The sequence below is a fragment of the Danio rerio genome, chromosome 5 (genome assembly GCF_049306965.1).
Source record: "Danio rerio strain Tuebingen ecotype United States chromosome 5, GRCz12tu, whole genome shotgun sequence".
Taxonomy (NCBI): domain Eukaryota; kingdom Metazoa; phylum Chordata; class Actinopteri; order Cypriniformes; family Danionidae; genus Danio; species Danio rerio.
Genome location: NC_133180.1, coordinates 40,262,846 through 40,289,491, shown reverse-complemented (window position 1 = coordinate 40,289,491; position 26,646 = coordinate 40,262,846). Strand labels below are relative to the sequence as shown.

At 33.8% G+C, this 26,646-nt stretch overlaps 1 protein-coding gene across 17 annotated transcripts in view; it reads left to right on the top strand.

Moving 5' to 3' along the window:
• Nucleotides 1-1,099: 1,099 nt before the first annotated feature.
• The window catches only part of paqr3a (progestin and adipoQ receptor family member IIIa), a 228,738-nt gene continuing 203,191 nt past the window's right edge, over nt 1,100-26,646 (top strand). For 3 of the 17 annotated variants that reach the window (XM_073950044.1, XM_073950046.1, XM_073950034.1), the window contains exons 1-4: nt 1,100-1,253; nt 1,325-1,410; nt 8,200-8,292; nt 10,033-10,195. The gene's annotated coding sequence lies outside the window, so the exon portion shown is untranslated. Of the gene's footprint in view, nt 1,411-8,199; nt 8,293-10,032; nt 10,196-26,646 lie in introns of all 17 variants that reach the window. The other 14 variants (XM_073950045.1, XM_073950037.1, XM_073950035.1 and 11 more) reach the window with 7 other exon arrangements.

Below are 26,646 nucleotides of genomic sequence, written 5' to 3'. Positions count from 1 at the left end.
CCTTCATCTTACCCCAGACATGCTCAATATTGTTCATATCTGGTGACTGGGCTGGCCAATCCCGAAGCACCTTGACCTTCTTTGCTTTCAGGAACTTTGATGTTGAGGCTGAAGTAGTAGAAGGAGCGCTATCCTGCTGAGAAGTTTGCCCTCCCCTGTGGTTTGTAATGTAATGGGCAGCACAAATGACTTGATATCTCAGGCTGTTAATGTTACCATCCACTCTGCAGATCTCTCGCATGACCCATACTGAATGTAACACCAAACCATAATTTTTCCTTCACCAAACTTGACAGATTTCTGTGAGACTATTGAGTCCATGTGGGCTCCAATAGGTCTGATGCTGTTTTTGTGATGATTGGGATGCAGTACAACAGATGATTGATCAGAAAAATCTACCTTCAGCCAGTTTTCCAAATGATCAACTAGAAGTCAAGTTTTTGTTTGTTGCTCTTACAACTGGGATCAACAAGACATTTGTCAGGTAGTGTTCTTTAGTTTTAAATTGTAAGCTGTAGTGTGTATAATATACTTGTAGAAAATGTACAATATTAGAATTTGTTTATATGACCATAGTTGTATTGCCACAGGGACAAGCACATTAACACAACATACAGTATAGGCTAATTCAAGCATATTATATGTTCTGAAACACTACATTTTAATTAACATTATAGTATTTACTTCACATTACTAAAGCATGTTTTCATGAGGGTTATAATTGAGGGAGTTATCACTTCAAGTTATTTTGACAAAATGCAAAAAGGTTATTTAATTGCTATGCAATATTACTGGGTTCGTTTTACTTTTGTTTCAAACATTTTAATAAGCAGTCACTCTTCTGCTCATTCCTCAGTAAGCATGCTGAAACCATTTTTACAGTCTATGGTTTGAAACAAAATCAAACATTAAACTTAAACCTGGAACAACAGAGCAGAGTTCTTAAAAAAAAAAAAAAGTTTTATGCTGTTGTTCACCTCGCATTTTTGTATCAACAGCAACAACGTGATCGATAAATGCAGTCGTAATTAATATAAATACGTACAAAATTAACGAAATTGGAAAAAATTATATTAGTCTGGCACGTCATTGCTATAGCAACGTGACGTCTTACGTAACGTCGCCATAACATGTGAAATAGGCCGTATATGATTCGCATTATACCTAAACACGGACGGTTTTGGTGTCTTTGTAGCGCGATTGATTTTTGCTGCCGACTTGTTTATATGCTCAGTTCGTAGGGGCATGTGTTGGTAAGTACAGTAAGTTAAGCTACTCGAAAAAGTTCCCAGATTTCCAGACACGAGTTTGCAAACACGCTCAGTTACAGCAGACTCGAGTAAAGCCATGATGCAGAACGAGACAGACGACTGAAGGAAGCAGTGAAAGATTCTACAACATTACTACAAGGTGAGTTTTTTGATAATATAGGTTGCAAAAAAAAAAAAAAAACTATTAATTTTATTTGGACTGAATATGTGTATCAGTGCTTGTTACTGAAAAACAGTAATTAGTTGCAGTTACTAACTTAGATAAGTTACTTCATTCAAAAAGTAACTTAATTACTTTATTGATTAATTACACCAAAAAGTAATGCATCACTGTTAAAAGTAAATTTTGAGTTACTTTTCAAAAAAAAATAAAATAAAACACTTTAATGCTCCCATTAATCCCCTTATAATGTCACTTCAGTGGTGCATGGAGATTTTTTAATTCACATGGAGAAAGTTTTAATTCATTTGCATTCTCACAACTAAATAACACGATAAAAAGTAAGTTTCAAACTCTAATTTATTTAAGTCAGACCAGCAGCACAAGAATGAAAATACCACAAGCTGATAAACCAGCTGAATAATATATTCAGAAACCCAAAAAAGCAAAAACTAAAGTTGCTTGGGCTTTATAAAAAGTTGTTGCATTTAACCCTTAAACATGTTCTTTCACAGCTTGAGAATGGAAACTAGCAACAATATACAACAAACACTATACCTCTATGAATTAAATAAATAAAAGTAATCTGAATTATCATTCAGAATCAATTTAGTGAAACTCGCCACTAAAAACTGCTGTTTTAGAAAACCATACATTTTCTGCATTTTAAACAAAACAAAAACATAACAGCTGCCTCTTCTAAACTAATCAATTATATAATACAAAAAAATAACAAATGTGTGCTTATTTATTTGAAACAAAAAACCTAGTAGTATTAGTAATAGTAATTAATAATGGTAACTTTAATAGTCTCTCGTGTTTGGTCTCTTTCTCGTGTGCTCCTGGTCTCTTTCGTGCACACTTGGCCTCTGTCGCAGGCACCCGGTCTCTCTACTTTTGCTTGACTTTTGTTCAGTCTACTACCTCATACACGACACATCTTCCCTACAGTGGTTGGTTGGCATCCACCATTTTCACAATGGTACGCCGCTGTAAACAGGAAGATGTAGGCTAGACAGTAGCCAAAATTAATTATTTTACCAAGTAATGGACAATCGCATTATATTGTAAGGATAACGGAGATAATATATTTTAAAAGTATTGCGTTAGAGTATTAGTTACTGTTAAAAGTAATGCTGTTTCAGTAACACATTACTTGTAACATGTTATTGCCCAACACTGATGTGTGTACTGTAGGATTGTCACGATACCATCAATTCAGGCCACGATACTATACCAGCTAAAGTATAACGATCCCAAGTAGTATCGCAATACTGTATTTATTCATAACGTAAATCTACAAAATAAAGCAAATTGTCAGAAATACTATATTTTATATGTCATAATACTTACATTCCATTCACTTATTATTGAAAATGTAATGTTTGTACAGACTTTCTCTGCTTTTTTGTATTTACTGTGACTCTTTTGTTGTTATTGCAATAATAATAATAAAATAAATAAATTATCACGCTATATGATCTGTCATGACTGCAGCAAACTATGAATCGATTAAAGACAGTTAAAAAGAAAGTAAAATAAAGTGATCTATTGATTATTTGCTGGCACAAATGTTTCAGCATTGACTTTTCCACATATAACATATTGTAAAACCTTTAATGATGATACTACCGTTTACAAACTACAGTGGCACCACCAGTATTTTGGAGCCAGAGTATTGCTGTGTTACAGAAGTACCGTTAAACTGTGCAACCCAAGTATACTGTATTTATTTATTTATTGACCATTTGGCAGGTTATTCTTTTCATACTCTAAATGAAAGCATTTTATTTTAAATTTAGCAGAAGTATCATCAGTAATTTACAGAGCAAAACAAAAATAGTTTTACTCGAGCACAACTATAAATTGTCGTATCTGCACTACACAAAATACCCATTACATCTACATTAGGGATGCCACGGTTCTCAATATAATATTAAACGTTTGGTATGACCTCCACGGTTCAAAACTTGTGAATTGCGTTTTTCTCGGTTTTGCGTTTAAATAATTTATGTGTGTTTTATATCTCCCCGAATTGACTGTTTGTGCCTCTGAATCCATAAGCTGAGATGAGGAAACTCCTTCCCGTGAGTAAATATCCAATCACTATGCTCTAAAGTTAGGGGGCGCTTGATCATCATTCCACACTTTAACATTGCGAGCGGCGGTGAAGTGAGGCTGAGGCCACAGTACGGCGCCGGCGAAGTGAGGCAACAGTATGAGAAAGCGCCGGCGTCTTTCAAATCAGCAGTGTGGGGACATTTCGGTTTTGCCGGTAAGCATAATGCCAATAAAAGAAAAAATGGTCAACAAAAAATAACTGTGTGCAAGTATTGTTTTACACGTATAACCCTGATTGCACATCTGTAGCGCCATCACCCAGCAATATCACTGTCTGAAGGCAGGATAGCAGAGAAGGTAATAAAGTCCTCCAAATAGCAACAGTCTCTCGCTGAATCTACCCAACTGGTTCAGAGAAACACATAAAAAAACAAAGTCAGTGCGGGTGTTTATTGCTAATGATTTGCAGCCGTTTTCGGTGATTGGAGATGCAAGCTTTTGTCATTTTATAAAAGCACTCGATCCGCGTTACAGACTACAGTCTCGCATTTTTTCAGCAGGTATGTAATAAACCGTGAGCTAACTTTATTGTTGCATCCCTAATCTGCCTACAGTACTTCGATAAAGAGCAAAGATATAAATACACTTTTGGCTGCTTCTCCGTTTTCTCAGCAATTTCTTAATGAAAATTTCTTAATGAAAAGTTTCTACACAGTAGGTGAAGATTTATTTATTCTTGCAGTAAAGTGTGTGATCAAGAGATGAATTACTTTCAGATCAACTGTATAGTGGTCGGCGACACATGTCGGACAATGCTCTAATTGTCATTTACGAGGGCCGTTAGAGAAACGTAGACTATTCCAGTGGAGTCGCTCTCAGCCAACAGTGCCCATAATGCAGCCTACCCACCGCAGACATGCACTGAGAGGAGGCGCTTTACTACCTCAGATGCTCCAAGTTCTCTGAGCACAAACACGGGCCGCCCACGCGCCCAGCAGCACCTCTCCCAGTCGCTGGCATCATTTAACATTACGATATTTTCCCTGTGTTTTTTGACGGATGATGGGGCCTCATTGCTATGCAAGTGCCAGATGAATCATAAACCTATACCATATGCCATCGCAATTTGCTGATGGGACCAAGCTGTTTTGGTGGATATAAAATCCAGGGATTATAAATGCCTGATCCTCAGTGAATGGTAGAGGCACAAGGTGGGGTGAACGCAAGCCGTCTTATCTAATGAATTGGGTCAGTGAGCAGCGGAAAAATGCAAAGATCCACCAGTATCAACCTGCTACCTTTACCAGGGTTAATCTGCAAAACAAACAGATATGTTCTGGACAATGGCATTGTTGAGATGAAAACACAAACATACCAACAGTTCAGTGACAACATGTTTATAACCTTTAGTCAATGTCAAAGCTTTAGGACAAAAATAAAAAAAAAAACAAGCAAAAAATGAAAATAATAATCTGAATTCTGATATTTTCCTCCCATTTCTTTTAGATTATTTTATTTTCTCCTGTTTCTCTTTTTATTTGGTTCTTATAATAGCAATAAATTATTATTATTATTATTATTATTATTATTATTATTACTATTATTATTATTATTATTATTATTATTATTATTATTATTATTATTATTATTATTATATTTATTATACACTACTATTTAAAAGTTTGTAATTAGTATGATTTCATTTTCTTTAACTTAGCAGGGATATGTTAAATCTTTAGACCAGGGGTGACTTTTAAGTATGAATGGCCAAAAACTAAAAATTGTATTCATAATAATTCAAAATAAAAAGAAACCATAACTATAAATCAAATGAACTAATTCAGTATTCGTTTTGAAATGCTAACTTATTGCAATAAAACCAAACAATCACATTTATAACACAGTGGAGTGTGTTCTAGTGTGGGCCCTTGTTTGGCCATCTCTGCTATAGAAAAATTAATAAAAGATTTATTTTAAATGTTTGTTATTCTTTTAAACTTATTACACTTTATTAAAAATCCTGAAAAAGAACAATGCACAAAAATTAAAAGTTTTTCTTTTGCATTTTTGAAAAGTTACATTATTTTGTCTAAAAGATTCACAATCACACTGATCCACAAAAACAGCTGAAGTGCTATATTATGCATGCCAAGCTAGTAGTTGGACACATCACTTTGTAAAGAAATGTTATGCATCTCCACATGCGCATGTTGTTGTGTTGGTTGTCTAGCATTTACACATGACTGTAAGGTAACATGCAAACAAAGACTTTTAAAAGGCTTTTTTATTATAATATGCAAGAGGTAAACTAATTAGGATCACATAGGAAGGATTTGGTATAACTTTATTTTGATGGTCCATTTGAGTATTAGTTGACTCTCTGCTTAATATCTGTTGATGCTGCTCCTTCAATACACATTTAAGTGACTATGAGAAAATTTACACATACATGTCAACTTACACTAACCCTAACAGGTCTACTTATAATCTAATGAGAATTAGTTGGGATGAAGATGCAATGTAAATGAAATTCAACAAACAGACCATCAAAATAAAGTGTGACCAAGGATTTTAAAAGTTTGAGTTTTCAGGCCAAAAAACACCACTGTTGTGAAAATAGATGGGCAAAATCTTTAAAACGTTTATTTTCCTCTGATTTTAGTTGAAAACAGTGTTGTGTAATGCCTCGTTGTAATTCAGTAAAATACATAATTATATGATTTACTATTTTAAATGTCAATATGCAACATTATTGTTATAATTATTTTACTTATAATTAAATGTAGAGTAACTGTATGATACTTTACACCAGATCGTCAACTGATTTACTGATTTACATCACACAAAGCTATTATAATACTCAATTATATTTGTTTATCTTTTTTATTTATTTATTTTTATTTATTTATTTTATTTTTTGTCTATTTTAATTAATTAATTCATTTATTATATTTTTTATCTATATTAATTAATTAATTTATTTATTTTATTATTTTTTATATTTTAATTAATAAATAAATAAATTAATTAATTAATTTATATTTATTTATTTAATTTTTTAAATTTTTAAATTTTATTTTTTTTATCTATTTTTATTTATTTATTTATCATTTTGGGGGGCCTGACTGTTTCTGGTTACAATTTGTTTTTATTTTATGTAAAATAAATAGCTCATTAGCATTTTTGAAAACACTGCCATAATCAGCGTGTGTTAAATAGTCACAAGTGTAACCCGCAAAAATTCTGAATCATAATAAAATCCCAGCACTGATTTAATATTTATTCTACCAAACAGTTTCACTTATTATGACATAAAATGCTGGTGAAATGAAAATACGTTAATCCCTCGGCTAACGTCACCTTCGCCATAATCCTTAACAGCCAACAGCTGCAATGTGTTATGTGATTATGATGTGCACAAAAACAGCGTTTGAAGCAACCACAGCAGCAAACTGTTTGTGTGTGTGTGTGTGTGTGTGTGTGTGCTGCTGGTGTGTATGCGTGTGTGTGTGGATTAGTCATAGCCCAGGTGGTCAGTGTTTCTCTAAACTAGGCTTGGATATAAGCGTACACATGCAGCATATACAGTATAGAGCTACAGTATCGCAGAGCATCTGCAGTGGCATTCATTCTGCATGAGATTAAACATCTTTCACTATAAGATGTTTAATCAGTTCTCTGATTACATTTCAAATGACAAGTCCCAAAAAAATGTATGAAAAATGTGCAAATTATGCATGATTTCCTTAAAAATCCATCAATTTGCTTAACTTTTTTCTGAACATTGGATTAAGTCATGTTTGAAATTCTTGTTTTTTTTTACGTTATAGTTAAATGTTTTTTCGGAGGGTATTTAAATTGTCTTTTAATTCCATATTTAACTCCATATTTAAGAAAATACTGTAAACTGGCCTAATATTATTTATTTATATATCATTATTATTAATATTGTTGTTAATGTTGTTATTATTATATATAATATATAACTTGTATATCAGGGGTCATTACAGCGGAATGAACCGCCAACTGTTTTGGCATTTGTTTTACACAGTGGATGCTTTTCCAGCTGCAACCTAGTAATGGAAAACACCCATACACTCTCAAATTCACACTCATATACTATGGCCAATTCAGTTATAGCGCATGCATTTGGAGGAAACCCATGCAAACACGGTGAGAACATGCAAACTCTACAAAGAAATGCCAAATGGCCCAGCTGGGACTTGAACCAGTGACCTTGCTCTGAGGCGACAGTGCAATCCACTGAGCCACCGTGCCGCCCATTATTATTTTAGATTTTTATAGAATAGTAATCAAGCACATTTTGTAAGAGCATATTCTTTAGGAAATGGGAAAAAAGCTTTCAGCAAACAGAATGATGATAAATAAATCAGTTGTTAAGTTTTAAGTGCTGCTAAAATGGAGATTTAAGGCTCAGTGCAGTAGGGAAACTTATTTTGAGAAAACAGCCTTTAATATATGCAGTGCCATTTAAATTTACAGACAAATTGAAACACTGTGTGTTTTGGGAACACAAGTGTGTTTTGAAAACACAAGTGTGTTTTGGGAGTTTCCTTTACATTAGACTGAGAACGCATTTCATGAAAAGCCAAAAATACTCAAAACACCTGAAATTATTAATGTATTATGTACATATGAGCTCAAAGGACTTGTTGACTTCAACAGTCTGTTTTTTTTATTTTGCAGAAGTACTTGAACTCAAAATCTGCAGTGTTGTCCATAACTCATGTCCCCAGAGGCCGAGGGTTGACCAGCAGCCTCCTATCTTTAATTGAGCAGGTCTGAAGCAGACTTTATGTCTTACCTTTTATGAGCCAAAGATCCATTAAAGGCCAAACTGCTGTAATTCAATCATTTTCATTGTGGAAAATGTTCACGATCGATGTGATAGATTTCTTCATCAATCAATATTACATACTGTAGGTTCACAGACTCCACGCCCTCAACGGAAGAGATCAAGCCATGAATTTCAGTTTTATGAAGCACATCTCTTCTAAAAGTTCATTAGTAAAGCCAGCTATGCGCTGATCTACGACGGCATCAGGGAAATGAAATTAAAAACTGGACGGGCAGCTTCACCATCTCTATTTGTCACTTTATCACTTTAAAGCACTGCATTTATTTTTACACAGCTTATTTTTATGGTGTCAGCTTTTCAAAAACAGAGCACACCTTTTATTTTCAATCCTTGTGTAAATTGCATTTATGTCTATTTTAACAATCACATGTCCGGTCAGATTAATCTGTTATTTTGAAATCACCTAAGCTTATCCATATTATCTCAAATAATCCAATATTAATCAAAAGCTGTAAACATCTAGGAATCAAAGTTCGACCACAATTGTACCGTCAATGAACAATGGAAATATTTGAAAAAAATAAAAACAAAATGTGTTAATGCGCTGTCAGAGCTACAGTATGTCAATAAAAATGAATGAATGAATAAATTAATAAGGAAGGAGTAGATAACCGTTGCTGATAGGGTTTAAACTCATCCTAAACAAAAATGATAAAACCATTTTTTAAAATCCTCAAATATGTAAAATCAGATTACATCAATGCCATTATTATCCTACAGTCTGCATACGAAGCGGGGAGAATCCCCTGATGCCTGCTGTTTATTCTCCAGGATGCAGTGTTTTTTTTCTCTCTCTTTCTCTTTTCTCTGTTGTTTGGGGCTGGAGACGAAGGTTGGGGGTGTAGATCACTGGCGCTTCTCTCGATCCTGCACCCCAGGGCACACCAGGTGAGAGATGGAGAGAAAGACAGAGTGAAAAGAGAGAAAGAGAGACACACACACAGCTGTGGAGTTCTTTACAGGCAGGCGAGAGGCCCTGCAGGCACATCTCATTATTTGAAGGTCATCCTTTTTCATAGCACCAAAACCCAGTGACATGTTAAAGTCTGTCCCAACCAATCTGCTGGACCACAACTGATGGTCAAGTGGAGTAAACAACAGTCAGGAAACTGACAGAGGATTACATGATGCCTTTATTGTTGGACTGAATCAGTCAAAAACAAACAAACAAATGATAAAAAAAAACAATATTTTTAGTGCTGGGCAAAAATTTATCACGATTAATAAATAAATAAAAGTTTGTTTTAACATAATGTTTGTGTATGTATGTGTGTGTGTGTGTGTGTGTGTGTGTGTGTGTGTGTGTGCGCGTGTGCGCGTGCGTGCGTGCGTGCGTGCGTGCGTGCGTGTGTGTGTGTGTGTAAAAAATAAAATAAATAAATACAACAGTTCTGACTGGTTCTCGAATCTAATAGCCTGTCTGATAGCCGTGCAATATTCTGCAGTATCAGAACTCATACAGCTTCCTCACTCTTCTGTATTACTCCGCCCACATAGAGTGACAGCAGATCAATAAACTCACTACAGTTTGACAAATATTGCAGCTGTTGGACAACATAATGTACTTTTAAGGCTTTTTAGGCAAGAATGTAGTTGTTTAGATGGCAACTGTACAGTTTATTTATAAGGATAGTGCCTATTTTAAATTTTTATTTTTTCAGGGATACAGCGCATCAGCATCCATCAGCCTGTCATACTGAGCAGAGCAAAGACGGTTGACATCGTCCATTCACAAGATGGTGACAGAGACCTCCTAATAATCCTTTAGAGGAGAAAAGATCTGCGTATTTTCAAACTACAGCTGATCAAATCATTATAAAATGGGTAAGTGACATTCTAAGTAAATAGCTCTCTTTTTTGTATGCTGTAGGGCTGCATTTCTACCGTATAATTGTAGTGTATTGAGTGTGACACCAGACCCGCATATCAGGAATGTGTGTATTTTGTGTAAAACTCTTGAGTTACGTTTTGGTTGGCCATCTGTTTGTTTCTAATACATCTCCTGTTTTTGTTACTGCAGACTAGTTAAGTAAACAGAAAGACAGAGGAAATGCCTGCATGTGTTTACCGTTTTTCCTTATCCCAAACACAACAGTAATCTAGTAGTGATTGTGTTACTTTGGCTTTTTCAGGGTTTAATTATTGTAATATCTCGATTGCAACAGAGAAATACTAGGAAATCTCTGCAGACTGATAGCATTACATGCTGTTCAGTCGTATAATCAATGTCAGCAAAATCACCTGTTTTGTCATCACTTTAGACATTGCGCTAGAGAATCATTCAAACACTAGCTCTAAAATGACATTGGGGAAGTAGCAATGCTTTCTGCTGTTCTGACGTCAGCTGCATATGTGTATAAATGGCGGAAGAAAGTAGTTCCTCTTACAAAACCACTTTCAAACTGTTGTATAAACACAATATCACATGAGTAGCAGTGCGATATGTCTGTATATTGTTACTGGTGGGGCACTAAGGGACTCAGCCTTGTGTGTGTGTGTGCGTGTGTGTGTGTGTGTGTGTGTGTGTGTGTGTGTGTGTGTGTGTGTGTGTGTGTGTGTGTGTGTGTGTGTGTGTGTGTGTGTGTGTGTGTGTGTGTGTGTAGTCAGTCAGTCAGCCAGTCAGAATTATTAGCCCCCCTGTTTATTTTTTTCCCCCAGTTTCTGTTTAACGGAGAGACGATTTTTTTTCAGCACATTTCTAAACATAATAGTTTTAATAACTGATTTCTAATAACTGATTTATTTTATCTTTGCCATGATGACAGTAAATAATATTTTACTAGATATTTTTCTAGACACTTCTATACAGCTTAAAGTGACATTTGAATGCTTAACTAGGTTAATTAGGTTAACAAGACAGGTTAGGGTAATTAGGCAAGTTCATGTATAATGATGGTTTGTTCTGTTGACTATTGAAAAATAAATTTAGCTTAAAGGGGCTAATAATATCCTTAAATCCTTAAAATTGTTTAAAACAATTAAAACCGCTTTTATTCTAGCCAAAATAAAATAAATAAGACTTTCTCCAGAAGAAAAAAATATTATCAGACATACTGTGAAAATGTCCTTGTTCTGTTGAACATCGTTTGGGAAATATTTCAAAAAGAAAAAAAAAAATCAAAGGGGCTAATAATTCTGAATTCAACTGTATGTGTGTATATACACAAGCATAGAATGATAAACACATACATGAAAACAAAACTATACAAAATAATTTTCTTAAATAGATTAAGATTTAAATTTATTAATAATTTGTATTGTATTTACATATTTTGTATCTAAATATAAATATACTGTCTATAAATAAACATTTTCTCAAACATATGCATACATGTGTGTACATATACTTAGATTATGACAAAACAAACTTTTATTTTGGATGCGCTAAATCTTGATTTTTTTTTTTTTTTGCCCAGCTCTAATATTTTTTCTTCTAAAATCTAAAATATTATCAATGGAATTTTTATTAGGATTTTAATTTGACTAAAATATAAAAAATAAATGAAAATGTATAGACACTTAAAATTTTATTATTTAAAATACTCAAAATGTAAATGGATAAAGTATGAATAAAAACAGTACCAATAATTGTTCGATTAATGAATAATGATTGAGATTAATGGATGACAAAAAGAAGTAATAGCAAAATATATAATTTCTTTAGAAAGTAAATTAACGAAAAACCATTAACTATTTTTCAGATGCCATGTACTCATTTAAATATGTTTTATTAAGTCATTTAATTGTCTGTTATATTGGTGCAGTTGAATTTGCACAAGCATTCTCATTGCCTTTTTTTCCACTGGGCTCAAACTACAGATGCTCAAAATCCACTGTAAACAATAAATCAAGGCATCATGCGGCATCTGTGTTTGATAAGCACAAAGAAACTGAAGCAGAGGACAGTGGTTTCTTTATTCTTCAATGGCTGCTCCTCAGGGTCTAGCCATGTAACCCAATTAGCTTATAATTGATGCACTTTGAAAATTAATTAACTCTAAAACCAAAGGCTGGCTTATAATTAACTGTCTACATACTGCATTTAGAACAAGAGCGCCATTATTGATTGTGACTGAAGCGCTATGGTGAAACCAACAGCCCACCATTCACTACTGCTTATGAAGTCGTATGTCAGCTCGTTTACTTCTGTTTCCAGCAGGTGTGTATGCTGTGCATGATAGGAACAGTGGAACTAATGGAACTAACGTTTTATAAATGTGCTTATATCACATTTTTTGTTCTGCGTTAAAAGAACGTTACCAAGTGGGTGTGAAAATGCAGTCAAGTCAGTCAGTTGGTCAGTCAGTCAGTCAGTCAGTCAATCAATCAGTCAAATCAACCAGTCATGGAAATTACATAGTGCCCATTTACTTAATTCATTCAACGCATTTGCCTAAAAAAAGCCTGCACAGTTAAACAAAACCTACTATGACTGTAGCATTGAAGTGAAATGCAAAAATTATGTTAATTTGTCGCAATGGTTTTAAATCTAGCCTTTTTGTACAAGTTTTAAAAAAGTGTCATGTTTCTGTTGAGATAATGAATTAAATGGCAAATCATAGGTGCTTTCTAGATGTTGACATTGGCAATCTTTTTTTCAGTGCATTTGATTGCTTGCTCACTGAATTCTGCGATTGTGAATTCTCTGATCTTGTGCTATGTTTTGCCTATATCGTAAGTCTGAACTGGGAATAAAGTCATACCTTAGTTAAGTTTATTGTCACGATCACCTAGCAGTCTAGCAGTTGTAGATCATTGGAGAACTACCTATCTGCCACTGATAAGAACTACAAATCCCAACATGCACCTCACATACATCAGTTCCAGTTCTCTCCCTGATTGGACTAACACAGCTGGAAGCTCATAATGGACCAATCAGATGAACCATATAAACAGCACACACACACACAAACACACAGATTTTGCTAAGATTTCTTGTTGTTATAGACACCTGGACCGATCTCTTTGAATCTCTTTTTACGATTTCTCTTTTGGATTGCCCTTTATGTACACATTGCTCCTGTTATTGGCCATTGCCTGCCTAATTACTCTTGTCAATATAGACGCTGCATTTGGATCCTCAACTCCATTGTCAGAACCGCTATCTTATACTAACACTTTATACCTTATGTTTTTTCTTTAAGTTAAATCAAATGAACTTGACAAGTCATTTCTAATTACATTGAACCAAGTTGAATCTCATATAACTTTTTGTTTTAAATTCTAAAAACATTAGTTAAATTAACATTACATATGTTGATCAAGACATTAATGCTATATTTTTTCAGTAAAGTAATACTCAATGCTGATTAATGTCTTTCAAAATCCGTCATCACTTCGATTAGGATTATAATTCTATCATTTAAAAGTGAAGCCTACTCTGCTTCTACTTTTTACTCAGAGGTTAAAAGATCATTTAAAATCATAGGAAAAAAATTGTTTATTGGCTGTGATGTGTTTTTTGCAATCCAAACTTTGTTTGGATATGACAGGAAGCACTGGCATCTAACAGTGCCTTAATTTTAAGGAAATAAAGCAAATACATAAATCCAAATAGGAAATAAAACTGTTTTTGAAAAAACTTGTCATTCATTAATTCAACAATTTAGTTAATATTCATCACATTCCAGCTTTGTTACAGAAAATATTAGATGAAAGTCATCATTGTAAGTACTGCAAAGGGTTTCTCAGGAACTAGTGATAACAACCACTGTAAGAAGTACTGATAAAGTAACTTAGTATTTTAAGAATTTGGTATAAAAGTTAGTTGTCATAAAATATCCTCTTATAAAGTAAAAATAACCCAAAAATCACCATCTACTAGTAAAAAATACAGCTTTCGTTTACATGAGCCACATTTACAGGGTCTGGAATTGAGAGACATATTTAATCTTCTCTCATAACATAGACTGCCCAGTATAGTGTTTACTGGCAACGATTGTTTTATTGGCAACCACTATGTGATGCATAATTTAGAGTCATAATTTTGAATCTGCTCTTTTCTGCCTCGGCATGTATATTTCATGGCTGTGTCTCACAGGCCATAAAACGCATGCAGCAGATCTGCGTGGGTCACGAGTCACTGCAGGCCCAGCGTAGATCTCTGCAAACAGATGCTCAGAATTAGCAATGAAACAAACACAGGCCTTACATATACTGCAAAAGAAGACGTCAAGACACATATTCACACTTGTAAATGTGTAGAATCAAAAGATCGCTATTTATGTATTTCTACATTCAGTATCTGTCTGTCTGTCTATGTATTTGTCTATGGTGCTTACATTGACCCTAGTTCGATTCCTGTTCCAAGATCCTTTCGAACCTTAATATGTATTAAAAAAGAAATAGAATTTTAGCTTTTAAATTGAATGTGACCGAATTGGTCAAAATGTATGCAATAAAAATAAATGCTTAAATTGAAATCAGTAAATAAGAGGTCAGGGTTAACTGGTGACAGAAATGATGATGGAAATGTATGATTTTTGGAGATGGAACATCTATGGTACAGTAGATGGTACTTTTCAAATGAATAATAAAAATAGTAATAAGAAAAAATGTATTCTCATGGAATTTACTTATTTATTCTGATGGATTTTTTTATGTTCAATTTTTTACAGGTATGTATATATATATATATATATATATATATATATATATATATATATATATATATATATATATATATATATATATATATATATATATATATATATATATATATATTAATTATACAATTGAAGTCAGAATTTTTGTCCCCCCTTAGAGATTTTATTTTAATTTTTTCCCAAATGATGTTTAACAGAGCAAGGAAATTTTCACATTATGTCTGATATTATTATTTCTTCTGGAGAAAGTCTTTTTACTGTCATCATGGCAAAGATAAAATAAATCTGTTATCAGAAATGAGTTATTAAAATTATTATGTTTAGAAATGTGCTGAAAAAAATCTCATGGGGGTTAATCATTTGTGTGTGTGTGTGTGTGTGTGTGTGTGTGTGTGTGTGTGTGTGTGTGTGTGTGTGTGTGTGTGTGGTTGTGTGTGTGTGTGTGTGTGTGTGTGTGAGTGTGAGTGTATATATATATTTGTATATAAATGTTACAATATATAAAAATACTTAAGAAACATATTTCAAAGTTAATGTGGTTTAATTTTATAACAACTGCACCTTTCTTCATCTTCATGCACTGTAGCAAGATATTTAATTTCACATTGTTAAAGCAAATCTGCTAAATTATTAGCAGAAGAGAAACAGAAAGATGAAAAAATAAAGTAAATCAACCAATAAACCAGTCAATCCATCAAAAAAATATGAAAGGAACAGTCATTAGAAGCTGAATCATATTAATGCTGTTTATTCAAAGACGAAAAAAAAAAAACTTTTAAATTACTTTTTTTTCATAGTGAGTGTATTAAAATGAGTCTTGATTATTGAATCATACTATAATTTATATATCACAACAATGAATTACGCTTGCATTTACATTACTACTTCTCATATTAGATGATCTACTGACAATTTATTTTAAAAAATGCCATCAGTTCGAGATGATATTTATTTACACTGTTGGTACGGTACTGTATGCAGAGAAGAATACTCTAAGAATGGCTGACATTGCCGGACAGGAGACTAGTAGTGACAGAAATGTTTCTCCTTAAGAATGGCCATATGGGACATGCAGCGAGAGCACATTCCCATACCAGACAAATTGTTCTCTGAAACCCAATGTCCGTCTGTTTTTGCAAGAAATGAGAGAAAAGCAATAATTTATGCGCGGTAAAACCACAGAGGCTATTGTGCGAGCTGCCTAAAGTTATCCTTAAAGGGAGAACATATCATAAAAATCTGAATTAAGTGATACACACCGTATAATCAGGTCCTTGAGATGCATCCAACAACCTAGAAAATGTGAAAAATTGAATACCCAATTGCTTTATATTAGTAGGAAAATCTCTGCAAGCCTGTGCAAGAATCGGCCTTGCAGGTTTCAGTCAACTAATGTAGGACAGACATTCTATTTTAAAACTGCTTCCCCTTAGGGCTGAATTATACTTCTGTGTATGCCTTTTGCATAGCCGTGCATTTAGACTTCTGCATTCTATTTGTGTTGCTCTGCATTAACACTTTCTAAACGCTAGCTGGCAGTGGGGTTTATGTGTTCATCATTGTTGACTTTTTGGGGGGTGTTTTGTTACACTGGAAATACCTGTGGTGCTACCTAATGGCTCGTTTCCACTGAGTGGTACAGTACGGTAAGGTAAGGGTCACACATATCAGGCTTGTGTTTCCACTGCCAAACGAGTACTAAATGGTTTCAGAACGTTTCAGTCAACGTCATTCTCGCTCGAGGAATTGTCAAAGTAAAGCTCTACGGGCCATTCACATATCATATAAGAAGCACTTCACACAAAACAGATGCTTCATACACATAAATACTTGTGTATAAATTTTCCTTACTAACCTTTTTATGAACAGGATTTGATCAATGATAGTTCAATAGCCTACTGTAACGTCTGCAATTATATAAAATAAATTATTAAATGCAACATATATGAACGCATACAGACCCTTATAGTCTCCGATATGTTACCAACTACAGAAGAACTATTTTCAAGAATTGTGTTTTAGCAATTCAGAAAATTTTAGAAGTACCATAGCCTACTGACATCTACGCCAGTGAGGACAACGTGGTATATATAATTATATAAATATATGTATTTATATAATATATGTAAATATGCATGTATGTATGCATGTATGTATGTATGTATGTATATATATGTATCTATGTATGTGTGTGTGTGTGTGTGTGTGTGTGTGTGTGTGTATATATATATATATATATATATATATATATATATATATATATATATATATATATATATATATATATATATATATATATATATATAGTATATATATATAAATAGAAACCATATAGAATAGATAAAATAACATTTTTCAATAAATTAGGAGTACTATATTACTAATACAATGCATTTTTAAATGGGCATATGGATAAGAATGAAAGGGTGCACATTATGTACAGTTAATAAAAAGTAAAAGTATTATTTCATGACTTTTTTGCTCAACAATTTTTTTCTTGTGGTATGAGAAAATTAACATACTGTATGGCATTAGAAAAGCATCAGTTGTCATCATTGTTTGTTTAAAAAGGCTAGCTCTTATAGCAGTAGCATTGAATAGCAGTAGAATGCTAGTCAATAAGTGTAATCAACTTGAATTTTCTTCAACATGTACAGTAGATATATTTGTCTGTATCTTTTCCTTTCCATTATTGTCCAACTCTGGTTTAAACATGTTAAGATTTAAAAATTTGCTCTGAGATCAGCTTGTTTTGTTGTTTCTGAAGTGGCAGAATAATGTAGAAGCTCCGCCCTCTTCTAGAAAGCAGTAGCTCATTCGCATTCAAAGGGATATAAACAAAAAGAGTCTTTTTGCTCACACGCAAATATGTGCAAATTTGCCAAGCTTTAATAAAGGAATTTTGGTGTATTTTGAGTTGAAACATTGTAAGACAAAGATTTTTTTATTGTGAAAAAAGGTGGTATGCCCACTTTTATAGAAAATAATTGTTTTCATTGACCGGAGACTTCGCTGGCATTGAATAATCCATGAATTTGATTTGTTTTAAAAATGTTAAACAACGCATACATGTCAACCCTCTCGTTTTTCCCAGGATTCTCCTGTATTTTACAATTCTATCTCACTATCATCCCGTAAAGGTATTTTCCCGTATTTCTCCTGTATTTTCAAACAAAGGGTGGCAATAAACAGTAAAGTTTATTGCCCCTCGCCCTTCCTATGCAATTCTCAAAACAGTTCATGTAAGTGGTGCATGACTGTCAGACGCCCCATTTTGACAAATAAATGCTGTTTCCCAAGCGGATTCTGTACATGCAATTAGAAGCAAAGCAAAAGTGAATACTCGTGCGTGTTTAAACTGTAATCATGTCGATCTTGGTAAAAAAATGTTGTAAACACAACAAATTTAGTCTTAAATGAGCATAAAAAGTTATTAAAGATGTGTGCTTTTTTAAAGTGCTACCTCTGTTATTTAATGTAATCAGAGGAAAAATCTAAATGAGTGATTTAGTCGCTGCACTTTAATAAGAATTGTTTAAATTACACAGTGAGGAAAAAGGTTAATAATAATTCATTCAATTTCTTTATAATAGCTATCAATTTTAATAGGCTAAACGATCTATTTTATTTGCAGCCTTTTCTATAGTATACTATTTTTTGTTTATTTATATCCTTTGTAAATAATACTATTAATAAAACATATTACTGATCCTTTCAAAAATTTATTTACAATGAAACAGCTCCAGATGAACATATTTAGTAATTTGGGGATTTTTGTTTTCTATTTTTTGGGGGGGTTGGGTGACTGGGGGGGGGGGGTATCCTTAATTTTTATTTGCATCCCAGTGTTGACAGGTTTGTACCATGATTTGAGTTCAGCAGTGAATATTTATATATAAACATAGTCTATATATGACTTGGAACAGGTGAGTAGAAAGATTATTTTTAGTAGCAGAATTCTCAAGATTTCCCATTTTAAAAAAGGTCCTTTATTTAGTCAGTTGAGTCAGAACACATCTGTAGAAATACAAAGCAAAATGTATCCTGCCAACCAGCCATCCTGTGTTTCTGCTCAGAACATCTGAACGAGGAACAGACTGGCTCCTGAAGTCTGGCAACGGCCTCAGCTCAGTGTGTGTGTGTTTGTGTGTGAGACGGGGTTGTGTGTCCATGCCATCTTACAGATGTCTTTGTCAGAGCGTCTCTGTGCTGAGATGGCCACTCTCTTCCCCCTGATAGATAGCATGAGACACGCGGGGTGTTTGGGAGAGTTCAGCATCTGTTTTTCTTATGCAGCTGCAGCAGTGTGGATGGAACACATCCAGATCTACACACCCGCTCAGTGTTTGTGTGTGTGTGTGTGTGTATGTTTGTGTGTTTATATGCATGTCTACCTATTCTATGAGGACAAATTTGTGCCACATGGTGTGAAAGATCATCTTTTAGGCACATCCCAACATGTTGTTTATTAAATAAAATAAAAAAATGCATTTAAAAGTACATATAATAAAGACTTTTGTATTGTAACCGACTATATACACATTTTACAAATAAGTGTTGTTCCTTTTTTATTTTCCTAAAAACCTGAAGAAACAAATATCTCACTCTAAAAAAATTATATAATCCTGCGACACTAACTTACTAAGATAAGTTAATCATGTTCTAACTTTCAACAATTTGTTAATGTAATTTAAGTTGATTTGAATCAACTTTGAGCATAATTATCCACATAAATAATACAAAATTATACAAATGATTATTATTATTTAATATTAATAAAATAAGAATTGTAATAAAATATATCACAAATTTTAATTATTTACAGTCAAACAACAGAATTGTACCAGAAACAAAAAATAAATAAATGCAAGGATCAATTTAATGTTTCAAATAGCATTTGTAAAAATAAAATGTCAAAATATGAGTGAAATGTTTTATTATTCAGTATAAAAAATATGTAAAAATGAAGCAACATTAGACGGACATGTACCTATCACATTTACAGTATAGTGATCATTTCAAAATGTTATTATTGGTAAAGTGATTAAAATGAATAAAACCAAGTGGGTTGACATTTTAAGTGGCAACATATAAAGATTTCAAGAGTTCGCACTTAGCTAAAGATTGGTAATAAGCTTGTTTGGCATGCTGTTCCCAGATAAAGCCCTAAGCTTTTAAGATCCTCAAGCCCTGGGCTCCCTCCTGTTAGCAGGACGAGAGGAGAGTTTGAGCTTAGGTAGATCTTGATTAACTCCTTCAACTTATTTCTGGCTAATAACAGATATAGGATGGCTAAGGAGAGATATACGGCTTGCTAAAAGCTTGACTATGATGCTAATTCGGTATGTTCAAGTTACTTGGGTTGCATGTATTTTGGACTGTGGGAGGAAACTGAAAAACCCACCTGAGCACTGGGAGAACAAGCAAACTTCAAACAGAAATGTTGACTAGTTTAGTAGATACTTTAACCTGAGACATTGTTGCTGTGAGGCAACAGTGCTAATCACTGGGCTGCCGTGTCGCCCATCTCCCATTCTTCAAGACAAAGATACTGAGATAAGAAACTCTGGTTATTTATAGTTAGTTAGAAATTATCTGATTGAAGCACAAATATTTGTATCAAAACTATTTCTAAATTCCTTTTTAATTTCCAGCAAACGAATAATTGAACAATAATAATGAAGTGTGGTCAAAAAACGTTAACCAGTTATATGCAGGGCTTTAATTCACCTTATTTTACAGATCCCCACCTCAACAGCCCTCCTCCCCCGTCTGCTGTTCACTTTCACTTTATTCCACGACTCTCCAACCCTCTTCACTTTCGTCTGCGACGCCTAGCCAACAATACAACCCCCAACCCCCGCTTTCCACTTTTGTGCACGACACCTCTCCATCCTCAGGTAACCTGCCGGATCCATTACCCTAATCTGTTCCGGGACCTGGCAATTCACAAATTAAGGACTGTTATATCCAAACATGTGTCCAAAACAAAAAAGTGGACAAATATAAACTTTTGTTTTTATTAAAACAAATATAAATATGCATATAATAAATCATACTGCTAATAATAACATTATAATTAAAGTGCAAATTGTCATGAATAAACTGAAAAAAGCCTGTCATACATGAAGAAAAATTGGACTTTCTCAAAATAGCAATTTCCAGCAATAGAAATGCACCAACAATGCGCCTTAACACACCTCCTTTCTAGACCGGCACACCCATGAGACCACAAAATGATGCAAATGGATTTACTATTTAAGCAACGTGGTGAAAAACGTGAAAATTAGACAACAGAAAAATACCAACAAATCACGCCAAACACATCTTGCGCCTTATTACGTTGTTGCATTTGAATAGTTCTACAAAAGAAAACATTTATAGATTCATACACAATTTCAAAATCAGCGTTTTAAATATTCCAACTGTATGAACCCTCTCCATATACAACCGGTTTACTTGTTGCACAACAAGAATCACAGCATGCAAACGTACTGAAGCGAGCTGGGCTTCATCCAGTCTGCCTCTAATAGCATCTACCGCACACTTTCTCCCAGCACCACTGTGGCACAGCTGTTTGTTGTGCATTCCATCAGCCAGAAGGCATATTTCACTTCACACAAACACTGAAGCTGACCACTACATGCAAAGAAGCCTATGTCAGCAGTCTGCATATTTTCAGGGCCTGTTCTTATTCTTCCTCTGGAGGACAACATTCACACTCGCTCCGTCTCCAAGACCAGATCGGAGAGGACAGACGGACTCTTTGACTGTCTCCCAGAGATATAGAGGGAGAGAAGTGTCCTCTCCGCCAGTGTCATAGGGAGAAGGGCTGACGCTCAGTGTATGTGACAAGGCCAGTCCGGAGTGGAAGGCCCCCCTGCAATATTAACTCTCATTTGGAGCAGCTGTGGCTGAGAGCATGAAACATTGAACAAAACAGCTGCCATGGATCCACTGCCGTCCTGCCAGCTTGCACTGTCTGTTAGTGCGGAGCGAAAACATGCGCGCATACACAAACAGACACACACACACAGACACATGCACGAGCCACTGACCTTTTCCAATTCAGCTTCTCTGTGAAGTTGGTCAAGTTTTAGAGTTTAGCATACTTAAAGGTCTGGGAGGTTGCGGTAATGACCACTGACTCTGCAGAAAGGTCTGAGATTGCATGGCTTTTAAATCTGAGAGATGGTGTGCAGTGATATTGTGCTCAGCGTTTTATGACTCCTGGGTTATTCCAATATCACTCATGTACCATTATAGGTCTCAATGAAAGTTAAGATTAGATTTTGTTTTAATTTAGCTAGCGTTTTAATTGTTTGCTGCTAATAATTTTCAGTTTTAGCTAATTCATATTAGTCATTTTAGTACTTGGTACAAGTGCCTTGTAGTTTTATCAATAAAACTAAAATTTTATAAAGAACTACAAGTTTATTTTAGTTCAAGTAATGATTTTGTTATGGTTTTAGTTTTAATTAAATGATTAGTTTTAGGTTTAGTTCCTAACCTCTGTATGGCATGAATGAACAAATAAACAAATGAATGAACGAATAATAAGTTGATGAATAAATAAATAAATAAATTGATGAATCCATAAATATGCCATCAGCCATATGCCTGCAAAGCAGAAGGCTTAGGAAAGTAAAACTCACTGCATCAACTAAATTAGCTATATATGTTATGATGATAATCATTTATGTACAAAGGCAGCTAATGTACATTTTACAAATCCATTTATGGTATACTTTGAGAAAGAAAAAAGTTTTTGCTAAAGTTTTAACTTGGGAAGGTAAATAACCATCTAACCACTCAAAACCTTAGTAATTTCATTAAATTGTCATTTATGATTGTGTTACTTGGCTCAGCCGTTATACACCAACCTTTCACTAGTGTGCCAAACAACCCTAAAAAAAATAATAATAATAAAATACAGAAAACCTGAACTGCATTAATAAGATTTCCTTAAATTTTTTTAAATGTTTTTTTTTAAATGTTTTTTTTATATAAAGAAAAAATATGAACATTTTGTAATGATTAACCTTCAGAGCATTCCAAATCTGTAAGACAGAATACTAGAGATTGTTTGTAAAATGTTGATGAGTTTTTTTTTTATATATATATATATATATATATATATATATATATATATATATATATATATATATATATATATATATATATATAATAATTTTGGGGGATGTTAACCATTAGTTCAGTATAGGCCAGTGTAGAGTGGATACACAAAAGCACAGGGAGCAGAGAGAGGGGGAAGAATTGAACTTGTGAGCACCACATATTTTTTAATAGGAAGCTATACAATATAATGTTTCCGCATATACATTAGATTAGTACTGAAGCCAAATCTGGCGCTTATCTACCAAAATAACCTACGATAACAGTCCAAAAACTTGTCCACCCAAATTAATATGTTATAGAAAAATATTAAATACAAGTTTTAAAAAGAGTAAAAATGAAGAGAAGCGAAAAAAAAAAAAAGAAAAGAGAAATTTTGTAGGTTGTAATTCATTTTTGCAATATTTCACTTGAATTTAATTGGATTATCTTTCAATTTCTAAATATGTTTGTTGACTAAAATATTATTTTAATAAATGTATCTGTTTAATAAATTTATTTTGTTTAATTGCACCAAATTACATATTCACTGAGAAATTGATAAAAATATTCATTTTTAAAATGGGGTGTACTCAGTTATGCTGACCATTGACAATGAAATATAAGTGGCATGTACAGTTGAAGTCAGAATTATTAGCCCCCTTCAAAAATTTTTCTTCTTTTTAAAACATTTTCCAAATGATGTTTAACAAAGCAAGGAAATGATCACAGTATGTCTGATAATATTTTTTCTTCTTGAAAAAGTTTTATTTGTTTTATTTCGGCTTGAATAAAAGCAGTTTTTAATTTTTTAAACACCATTTTAGGGACAAAATTATTAGCCCCTTTAAGCTATATTTTTTCTCGATAATCTACAGAACAAACCAACATTATACAATAACTTGCCTAATTGCCCTAACATGCCTAGTTGACCTAATTAACCTAGTTAAGCCTTTAAATGTCACTTTAAGCTGTATAGAAGTGTCTAGAAAAATATCTAGTAAAATATTATTTACTGTCATCATGGCAAAGATGAAATAAATCAGTTATTAGAGATGAGTTATTAAAACTATTATGTTAAAAAATGTGTTGAAAAAAATCTTCTCTCCGTTAAACAGAAATTGGGAAAAAAATAAACAAGCAGTCTAATAATTCAGGGGGGCTAATAATTCTGACTTTAACTGTTTATGACAGCTCAAAAAACACGCTATATGGGTAAATTTGACTTGTTGGCACAAGTATGCACTGTTTGTACTCTGGCATTATCTATAGGGTTCCATTTACATGGCAAAGGCATTTTCAGCACGTTTTTGAAAACTAAACCATTATTGTATATATGTTAAAAAATAAGATTTTATAAACAGTGAAATGTAATGTGTATTATACAATCCAAAATCAAAAAAAAGTTGGGACCGTGTGGAAAAGCAAAAAAAAAAAAGTAGTGATTTCTGAATGTACTTTGACTTGTATTTCATTGCAGACAATACAACAAACATTATTTAAAGTGTTTCTCAATTTTATAGTACAGTGTCTTTGTTGTTGCATTTTGCTCTTCAAAATCCGCTACACATTCTATATTGGAGACAGGTTAGGGCTGCAGGCAGGCCAGTCAAGTACCTGTAACCTCTTCCACCATAGCCAGGACTTTGTAATGTGTGCAGAATGTGGTTCTGCATTGTCATGTACAAATACAGTATGCTCTGGCATCCCTGGAAAAGAAAGCACCATAGAGTGCTCTTAAAATCTCTATGTACTTTTCAGCATTAATGGTGCCATCACAGAAGTGCACGTTACCTTTGCCAAGGGCACTGACACAACTCTATACCATGACAGACTGGCCTTTTGGTAACAGTTTGGATGATCCTTTACTTTATTGGTCCAGAGCACATGGCATCCATTTCTCCCAAAATAATGACTGAAATACTGATTCATCTGACCACAGTTCAAGTTTCCACTTTGTTCCATTTTCCAGATGCCTCCGAGCCCAGAGAAGTCAGCAATGCTTCTGGACAATGTTAACATAGGGCTTCCTTTTGGCATAGCACACTAGCATTTGTGGATGTAACTATGTATTGTGGTGCTTAACAAAGGTTTGCCAAAGTGGTCCTGAACCCATGTGGGGATAGCACTGAATGACGATTCTTGATGCAGTGTCGCCTGAGGGATCGGAGATCATGGTAGTTCAGCTTAAGGTTGCACTCTTGACCCTTTATGCACTATAATTCCTCCAGATTCCTTGACTCTTTGAATTATTTTATGGACTGTTGAAGGTAAAATATCCAAATGTCTTCCTATCTTTCTTTGAGAAACATTGTTTTTAAACATTTCAGTAATATTCTCTCGCATTTGATGGTAAACTGTATGCTCAGAAAAAAAGTAATGTTATACAGATGTATTATGTCTTTACAACATTTTAAATGTGTTTGTATTCAGAAATTCTTACTTTACACCAAATGTTTGTGAAAAATTTACTGACAGTACATTACAAACAATTTCATGAAACCTTTATTTTTACAACTGTAATGTGTTCACAAATCTGCTGTGCTAATGTGCTTTTGAATTTCACAAGACAAAGGGTTATTTTAAACGAGCCAAGGGTGTAATGTGGATTTAACATACATGCGTTCATTTATTTAAGACAAGAGAACATGGAGCCTCTGAAGAGTTTCCATCTGATTTCAAGTGACATGTCAAAAGCACACCGGTGCAGAAATAGTCTTCCTGAAAGCAGCTCTCTCGGGGGAGCTGCTCCTGTCTACCATGTATGCAAGTGCTGCTACAAGCTAACGCTCACAATGTAAAGTGTCAGTGACAGATTCAAAGGCAAATGGGCCTGAATAATTGATCGGGTGGGGGCCAGCGTTAGCGGTATCGCAGCGACTCGCTAATGACGGAGAGTGCATCAATTTTACAAGAACAATTAGCAACAGGAGTAATTACACTTATCACCGTTTTATAAAATCACCTCCCCTGCACACCCCCACACACTCATCATGTAAGGGAGTTTAATCAGAGAAGTCAGGCTTAAAATGGATGTAGAGCGTTTCATCAGAATGGAATTCAGTCAAGGGAATCGCCTGCAAATGACGGTTATCCCACGTACACTTTGGCTTTTATGTTTGTGGCTATGAACTTATTAAAGTCTTTGCAAATTAAGTATTTTATTTATTTATTATTTGTTGCTGTTTAGATATCCGTATATTTGGTTACACTTTTTTTCACATTTTGATGATGCCCCTTAGACCTTCAGTTTAGCATATAAACAACTACATGTCAGTAGATATTTACTTGAAAAGTAAACAGTACAATGTCTTTTGGGAGAACTGGCAGCATTTTATTTGTACAATCAGTCACTAAAACTTTGCATGTTAAAATACAGTTGAAGTCCGAATTAAAACCCCCGATTGTTTATTTTTTTTCTGCAATTTCTTTTTAACGAAGAGCAGATTTTTTCAACACAATTCTAAACATTATAATTTTAATAACTCATTTCTAATACTGATTTCTTTTATCTTTGCCATGATGACAATAAATAATATTTTACTAGATATTTTT